Source organism: Lethenteron reissneri, chromosome 11 (assembly GCF_015708825.2).
Source record: "Lethenteron reissneri isolate LAM-NWPU_2019-01 chromosome 11, ASM1570882v1, whole genome shotgun sequence".
Taxonomy (NCBI): Eukaryota; Metazoa; Chordata; class Hyperoartia; order Petromyzontiformes; family Petromyzontidae; genus Lethenteron; species Lethenteron reissneri.
Genome location: NC_083789.1, coordinates 11,660,744 through 11,669,639, shown reverse-complemented (window position 1 = coordinate 11,669,639; position 8,896 = coordinate 11,660,744).

The following is an 8,896-nucleotide window of genomic DNA, read 5'->3' as shown; positions in this document are numbered from 1 at the left end:
GGCGGGGACAGGGGGGAGAGGGGCGGGGACAGAGGGGAGAGGGGCGGGGACAGGGGGGAGAGGGGCGGGGACAGGGGGGAGAGGGGCGGGGACAGAGGGGAGAGGGGCGGGGACAGGGGGGAGAGGGGCGGGGACAGAGGGGAGAGGGGCGGGGACAGAGGGGAGAGGGGCGGGGACAGGGGGGAGAGGGGCGGGGACAGAGGGGAGAGGGGCGGGGACAGAGGGGAGAGGGGCGGGGACAGAGGGGAGAGGGGCGGGGACAGGGGGGAGAGGGGCGGGGACAGAGGGGAGAGGGGCGGGGACAGAGGGGAGAGGGGCGGGGACAGGGGGGAGAGGGGCGGGGACAGAGGGGAGAGGGGCGGGGACAGAGGGGAGAGGGGCGGGGACAGAGGGGAGAGGGGCGGGGACAGGGGGAGAGGGCGGGGACAGAGGGGAGAGGGGCGGGGACAGGGGGGAGAGGGGCGGGGACAGAGGGGAGAGGGGCGGGGACAGGGGGGAGAGGGGCGGGGGACAGAGGGGAGAGGGGCGGGGACAGGGGGAGAGGGGCGGGGACAGAGGGGAGAGGGGCGGGGACAGGGGGGAGAGGGGCGGGACAGAGGGGAGAGGGGCGGGGAAGGGGGGAGAGGGGCGGGGACAGAGGGGAGAGGGGCGGGGGACAGGGGGGAGAGGGGCGGGGGACAGAGGGGGAGAGGGGGGGGACAGGGGGAGAGGGGCGGGGGACAGGGGGGGAGAGGGGCGGGGACAGAGGGGAGAGGGGCGGGGACAGAGGGGAGAGGGGCGGGGACAGAGGGGAGAGGGGCGGGGACAGAGGGGAGAGGGGCGGGGACAGGGGGGAGAGGGGCGGGGACGGGGGAGAGGGGCGGGGACAGAGGGGAGAGGGGCGGGGACAGGGGGGAGAGGGGCGGGGGACAGAGGGGAGAGGGCGGGGACAGGGGGGAGAGGGGCGGGGACAGAGGGGAGAGGGGCGGGGACGAGGGGAGAGGGGCGGGACAGGGGGGAGAGGGGCGGGGACAGGGGGGAGAGGGGCGGGGAAGGGGGGGGAGGGGCGGGGACAGCGGGGAGAGGGGCGGGGACAGGGCGGAGAGGGGCGGGGACAGGGGGGGAGAGGGGCGGGGACAGGGGGGAGAGGGGCGGGGACAGGGGGGAGAGGGCGGGGGACAGGGGAGAGAGAGGGCGGGGACAGAGGGGAGAGGGGCGGGGACAGAGGGGAGAGGGGCGGGGACGAGGGGAGAGGGGCGGGGACAGAGGGCAGAGGGGCGGGGACAGAGGGTGAGAGGGGCGGGGACAGGGGGGAGAGGGGCGGGGACAGGGGGGAGAGGGGCGGGGACAGAGGGGAGAGGGGCGGGGACAGAGGGGAGAGGGGCGGGGACAGGGGGGAGAGGGGCGGGGACAGGGGGAGAGGGGCGGGGACAGGGGGGAGAGGGGCGGGGACAGCGGGGAGAGGGGCGGGGACAGAGGGGGAGAGGGGCGGGGACAGGGGGGAGAGGGGCGGGGACAGCGGGGAGAGGGGCGGGGACAGAGGGGAGAGGGGCGGGGACAGGGGGGAGATGGGCGGGGACAGGGGGGGAGAGGGGCGGGGACAGCGGGGAGAGGGGCGGGGACAGGGGGGAGAGGGGCGGGGACAGGGGGGAGAGGGGCGGGGACAGGGGGGGAGAGGGGCGGGGACAGGGGGGAGAGGGGCGGGGACAGGGGGGAGAGGGGCGGGGACAGGGGGGAGAGGGGCGGGGACAGGGGGGAGAGGGGCGGGGACAGGGGAGAGAGGGGCGGGGACAGGGGGGGAGAGGGGCGGGGACAGGGGGGAGAGGGGCGGGGACAGGGGGGAGAGGGGCGGGGACAGGGGGGAGAGGGGCGGGGGACAGAGGGGAGAGGGGCGGGGACAGAGGGGACAGAGGGGAGAGGGGCGGGGACAGAGGGGAGAGGGGCGGGGACAGAGGGGCGAGGGGCGGGGACAGAGGGGACAGAGGGGACAGAGGGGAGAGGGGCGGGGACAGAGGGGAGAGGGGCGGGGACAGGGGGGAGAGGGGCGGGGACAGAGGGGACAGAGGGGAGAGGGGCGGGGACAGAGGGGAGAGGGGCGGGGACAGAGGGGAGAGGGGCGGGGACAGGGGGGAGAGGGGCGGGGACAGAGGGGAGAGGGGCGGGGACAGAGGGGAGAGGGGCGGGGACAGAGGGGACAGAGGGGAGAGGGGCGGGGACAGAGGGGAGAGGGGCGGGGACAGAGGGGACAGAGGGGACAGAGGGGAGAGGGGCGGGGACAGAGGGGAGAGGGGCGGGGACAGGGGGGAGAGGGGCGGGGACAGAGGGGACAGAGGGGAGAGGGGCGGGGACAGAGGGGAGAGGGGCGGGGACAATGGGGAGAGGGGCGGGGACAGAGGGGAGAGGGGCGGGGACAGGGGGGAGAGGGGCGGGGACAGAGGGGAGAGGGGCGGGGACAGGGGGGAGAGGGGCGGGGACAGGGGGGATAGGGGCGGGGACAGGGGGGAGAGGGGCGGGGACAGCGGGGACAGGGGGAGAGGGGCGGGGACAGAGGGGAGAGGGGCGGGGACAGAGGGGAGAGGGGCGGGGACAGAGGGGAGAGGGGCGGGGACAGACGGAGAGGGGCGGGGACAGGGGGGAGAGGGGCGGGGACAGAGGGGAGAGGGGCGGGGACAGCGGGGACAGGGGGGAGAGGGGCGGGGACAGAGGGGAGAGGGGCGGGGACAGAGAGGAGAGGGGCGGGGGACAGGGGGGAGAGGGGCGGGGACAGGGGGGAGAGGGGCGGGGACAGCGGGGAGAGGGGCGGGGACAGGGGGGAGAGGGGCGGGGACAGCGGGGAGAGAGGCGGGGACAGGGGGGAGAGGGGCGGGGACAGGGGGGGAGAGGGGCGGGGACAGGGGGGAGAGGGGCGGGGACAGGGGGGAGAGGGGCGGGGACAGAGGGGAGAGGGGCGGGGACAGCGGGGAGAGGGGCGGGGACAGGGGGGAGAGGGGCGGGGGACAGGGGGGAGAGGGGCGGGGACAGGGGAGAGGGGCGGGGACAGGGGGGAGAGGGGCGGGGACAGCGGGGAGAGGGGCGGGGACAGGGGGGAGAGGGGCGGGGACAGAGGGGAGAGGGGCGGGGACAGCGGGGACAGGGGGAGAGGGGCGGGGACAGAGGGGAGAGGGGCGGGGACAGAGGGGAGAGGGGCGGGGACAGAGAGGAGAGGGGCGGGGACAGGGGGGAGAGGGGCGGGGACAGGGGGGAGAGGGGCGGGGACAGCGGGGAGAGGGGCGGGGACAGGGGGGAGAGGGGCGGGGACAGCGGGGAGAGAGGCGGGGACAGGGGGGAGAGGGGCGGGGACAGGGGGGAGAGGGGCGGGGACAGGGGGGAGAGGGGCGGGACAGGGGGGAGAGGGGCGGGGACAGGGGGGAGAGGGGCGGGGACAGGGGGGAGAGGGGCGGGGACAGGGGGGAGAGGGGCGGGGACAGGGGGAGAGGGGCGGGGACAGAGGGGAGAGGGGCGGGGACAGAGGGGAGAGGGGCGGGGACAGGGGGGAGAGGGGCGGGGACAGGGGGGAGAGGGGCGGGGACAGGGGGGAGAGGGGCGGGGACAGAGGGGAGAGGGGCGGGGACAGGGGGGAGAGGGGCGGGGACAGGGGGGAGAGGGGCGGGGACAGGGGGGAGAGGGGCGGGGACAGGGGGAGAGGGGCGGGGACAGGGGAGACGTGCAGATTTAGACGGAGACATGGAGATAGGGACTGGGGCAGTGCATAGACAGCGTGAACAGAATCTTTATTTATAACTGGAGCAATCCGATGAGCTATAAAGCAATTTTTATAACAGATGTTCAGTTTGGACTAAAGTTACTTTTTGTCACCAAGACTCGTACTGTCAAAATAAGGCACCAAAGAGTGATGGGGATTCTGGGAGGGTGCGGGGGGGTGAGGAGTGAGTGGTGAGGGATGGAGAGTGATGGGGGAATCGAGTGGTGGGTAACTGACAGGCGTGAGTGGTGAGTGATGTGAAGCGAGTGGTGTTTCTTTAATTTTTTGGTTCAAATGTTTTACCTGGATAATCCCATCTCGTTCGCAACGGTCACCTCTACGTACGCCCCCACGCCGCCGTGGGGAGTAATTGGTGGGTGAGTGAGAGGAAGCGAGTTTCTGCGTGAGTGAGAACGGACTGACTGAGAATGGATGCTTAAGCGGAGTGATGGGAATTGGAGTGTGTTGGCGATCAAGGGCCGGGGAGCGGTGGCGCAGCGGTTGGCGCGTTGCGCTACGAACCCGGCACCCGAGTCCGAATCCCGCTCACGGCCAACACCGGTGACGAATAGCTGAACCGGACCCTGGCCTCTCCCAGGTCGACTTAGCCTCAAATTGATACCTGGCACGGTGTGTAAACATCGCCACTCGGGAGACAAAGGCGGCCGGGCGTGGTGCTGGCCACCCAAACCCTCGTGTGGCGTTCCGGCACCTTCATAGGTGCTCGCTAACAGCACGGGGAATCATTGTCTCTCGCAAGGAAGAGGGCGTGTTGCTCCCCCTTGTGGATAACACGTGTACGATCATCCATCCTTGCTCAGAGATATAAATAGCGTGGCTCATGACGATAACAACCACGTTGTTGTTGTTGTAGTCTGCCTGGAACTTCCCACAGCTGGACAAAGGCCTCCTCCCATTTTCTCCCCTCCCATTAATCCCCTTCATTTGACTAGTACAGAGTTCCATAGACTCACACAGAGACCTATAGACTCATACAGAGACACATAGGCTCACGCAGAGAATCATGTACTCACAGAGAGACCCATATACTCACACAGAGAACAATGGCCTTACACGCATGCCCATAGTCTTGCTCATAGACCCAAAAACACAGATAACCATAGACTCACACGGAGACACATAAACTCACATAGTCTCGTATATAGACCACCAGACTCACACATGGAACCATAGAACCATACAGAGAAGCATAGATTCACAAAGAGACCCATATACTCATACAGAGACCCATAGACTCACACAGATACCCAGAGCGTCATGTTGTTGCCGTCAGGCGGTGACTTCCCCATCAGCTGCTCGTGTCCAGCAGTGACCTCCGAACTCTGCGATGCCGTCTCGGTGTCGCCGTCTCTCCCGCTGCCTCTCCCACCGCTTCTCTCCCCTTCTCTCGCGGGTCTCCACTCTTGTTTTAACAGCAGCAGTCACCCCCCCCCCGTGCTTTTACTTAGGTCGTCATTACCCTCACGTTGGTGCCAACAGGCAATTATCGTTGATCACAGTGGCGCGTGTGGTTCACATATCGAGAGCTCGACATCGGGGGTTAACTGGCTCAGCCACACGAATCACCTTGTACACCCGTAAATAATGACGGGACTCGCGTTGCCATTCATTACGAAGCGCTACAATCTCGCCACGCATCAGCAGCTGACGATTCGCAGCGCAGCTCACGGTGATCAAAAGGCGCACGTGAACATAACTCACCGCGTGCGTCACGACCACTGCCTTATTGCGGGAACATTTGACGTAGGCTAACGTTTCGGGCGATGGTCCTTCTGTAGTGCTTTGTTATATAATGCCTTCTGTTAACCTAGGAAATATTCACTGATTAGTCTCAAGAGAAGGCATTTGCATGGATGTTTTTTTTTGTTATGGATTAGATTATGGGGTTGTTATAATGTAGTGCTTATGATGAACCGTGGGAAGTTATTTGTACAGATGATTATACACAGGGCTTATGATTTCAGCTGGAGCTGTCCGGGGCTGGGCTTCTGAAAGTATTTCCCAACCCACCACCCCCCTCTATCGAGAGGTGGAGGCGAGGTCCAGGAGTAATGGTTGTTGGGTTTGAGTCCCCAAGGAAAATATTCAATGCTAAATGAATCCCCGAATGAATGAATATTCACCACCACAACCATTATCATCATCATCATCATCATCCACCACTGCCGCTCCAGGAGTCCGCGTGTGTTACGGCACGAGACACGCGTGTCCATCTGAAGAGAGGGCAAAGTAGCGTTCACGTGACCTCCAGGGCCCCAAGTGGCTTCACGCCTCTTTCCGTTTCTGTGCGTCTCATTGTGCGCGTGTCTGTGTGTGTTTATGATATTGCGCGGAGTGGGTAGTATAGCGGTACGAACCCGGCGACCCGAGTTCGGTTCCCGCGATGTCAACTCGGCCTGAACTGAGCACCTACCTGGTGCGGTGTGTGAATATCAGCACTGTGTGTGCTGCGCCTTAATAGGTGCTCGCTAACAGCACTTGCCTCCATCAAACTTGAAGGCTACACGGGCGGGGGGGGGGCTATAATTGTCGCGTGTGTGTATCGTACCTCGTGGATCATCTCAACTCGTGAAGGGTCTCAGAGCCGAGCGCAGTCCACTCACGTGGGCGGCTTGAGTGAGCACTCGCCGCTGTTGTTGTCAGAATGCTTTTCATGACTAATTCATCCGCCGAGAAAGGGACGCTCGCCCTTTGACGACAATTAGCCTATCTTCACGGGCAGTTCAGTCACGACACCCATCACCCCCCCACCCCCCATGAAGCGTCCTTCCGGCGAAGAGGTGGGGTGGCGGCGTGGCACGGAATGGGGCATTGAAGGGGTGCCCTCCTCCTCGCCACACCACGACCGCCGGAAGACGCGCTTCCTGCCAGCTGCACCGCGGTGCGTTGGGTCACGTTCGGCGGCTGGATCTGTCAACAGACTCAACAGCCGACAGCAACAAGTGGGAGAGGGAGGGGAGGGGGTTGGCACATTCTTATAATAATAATATAAGGGGGTGGCGGCGGTGGCGGCGGCATGTAATCTGGGTTTAATGATTGATATGTAACCCTACACTCTCCCAAAACCTCAGCGATGTGATTATTCATTGTGATACATGCAGCCTCGTTGTGTTGCTGTTATTGTCGTTGTTGTTTAAGGTCATTATCCCGAATGTAACATCGGCATGACATCTACGGTAATCTACACGATTCCGTGATAATTTCTCGGTGATTTCTCACGACTTCAATGATCGCTCACGGGTTCACAACAACAGATTTCCCGATCATCGTCTAAAATAAAATAGAAAATTATCATCATCATCAGCAGCAGCATCATCAGCAGCATCATCAATCGAAATGATTACCCGAGTTATTGCTCTTCGCAGACGATTCGTGATTTGCCAAGTCGCAGACGACTGCTCAGTGGGGACTAAGCTCCACTCGAGTTGAAGTGGGCATCGCGGCGACGTCACGGGGGCAATTGTTTGCTATTGATGTCCGCGGACATTAAAGCAACGGGATGAGGATGAGTGGGGAAATATTGCACGGGAAGTTGTCGTCGACCAACAGCGAATGCTGACACCGACGACGGCGGCAGCAACAGCAACAATGTTGGTCTCATCGTAATTACCGTCAGCCGTCATGGTCAATCCACTGCTGGATGAAGGCCTCCCCCCCTCCACCCACCCCCCCCTAAAGCCACAACCACCACCACCTCTCACAATCCCGCGACGTAATTAATCCGCCTAGCACCTGCGCACGATCTGATTCCAACGCTCCATCTCTGTCGGGGGTGCGTCCTACCGGCGTGTGCGTTCTATTCCTTGGCTGCCGCTCCGTTATTGTCCTCGACCATCGGTCCGTGTCCCGACCGAAGACGTTCGAGCGATGCCACGAACCCCTGCGCCTTTGTTTCCGGTGTTCGTTCATCCAAGGAGGCATCCTCGTATTCTCAAAAGGCGGGGTGTCATTTTGAGCCAAAGCGAGGCCCCGATAGTTTCCTAATCCAGGCGCATCATACCTGCTATGTCGCACGGATCGCAGAAGCCGGGCCGGCGAAAGAGAAAGTGATAGCGAAACGAACACAAGCACGGGGGGAGGGATGAGAGAATGTACGCAAATTTGAGACGTCTTGGTCGATCAGCAACATGTGAACACCTCTAACAAGACATTTCTCACGGGGCCTTGGCAAAGCCGTGGTATGGGCGGCGTTAGGGTCAGTGACAGGGCTATACTGTACTCTGAAGTTTTTTCGGTAAAGTCACGTAGGTAAAAATAAATAATAAAAGTAAAAATAATACAAATAATAATAGAAATAAAATTATAAATCACGACGTTTCGGAGGCAACACAAGTCTCCGTCATCAGGTGAGACCGTCACAGCTAGATTTACCTACGTGACTTTACCGAAAAAACATAAGAGTATGGAACCTTGCAGTCACGAAAGCTTCAAATCTAGGGCTATACTGCTGGAGTCTGTATGGCGAGTTGTTTAGCGGCTAGTTTCCTATGGTTAATGGTGAGTACTCGTCGCTAGTTGGTGAGGCTAAGGGGCCGTCCATAAATGACGTCACGCACCTGGGGGGGGGGGGGTCAGATATTTCTGACGATGTGTGACGAGGGGGGAAGGTTTGAGAAATGTGACGTCACGTCAAAATGCGCAACTTTAAATAAATATAGACAACACTTTTTTTATAAATGTTTTCTCCTACAACATCAGAGTGCAGCGCCACATTAAATACGCACTACAATGACAATAGTTTAAAGCGGTTTGAAGCATGTTTTATTTTATATTTGAGGGGGGGTCTGATTTTTGTGACGCCGTGTGACGAAGTGGGGGGGGGGTCAAAAATCGTCCAAAATCGCGTGACGTCATTTATGGACGGCCCCTAAGTTGGAAGGTTCCAGAATAAACCTCTCATGCGAGACCCCAACATCGCAACATCTCCTGCGTGGCTTTGCCATTCCTCGAGGTCACCGGTGGTTGTAACCTATCGACCGCATCGGGACGTCAACGGGCCGATGCGCGCGCCTCCATCGCAACAGGAACACGTAAAGCCACAATGGTGCTGTGCGGCAATTGTGGGCCCACGACGACTAAAGACGTGGGCCAGATCGTCAAGCCACTGCGGTAGCCTGCGCTCCTTCGACAACGGAGGAGGAGGAGGAACAGCGG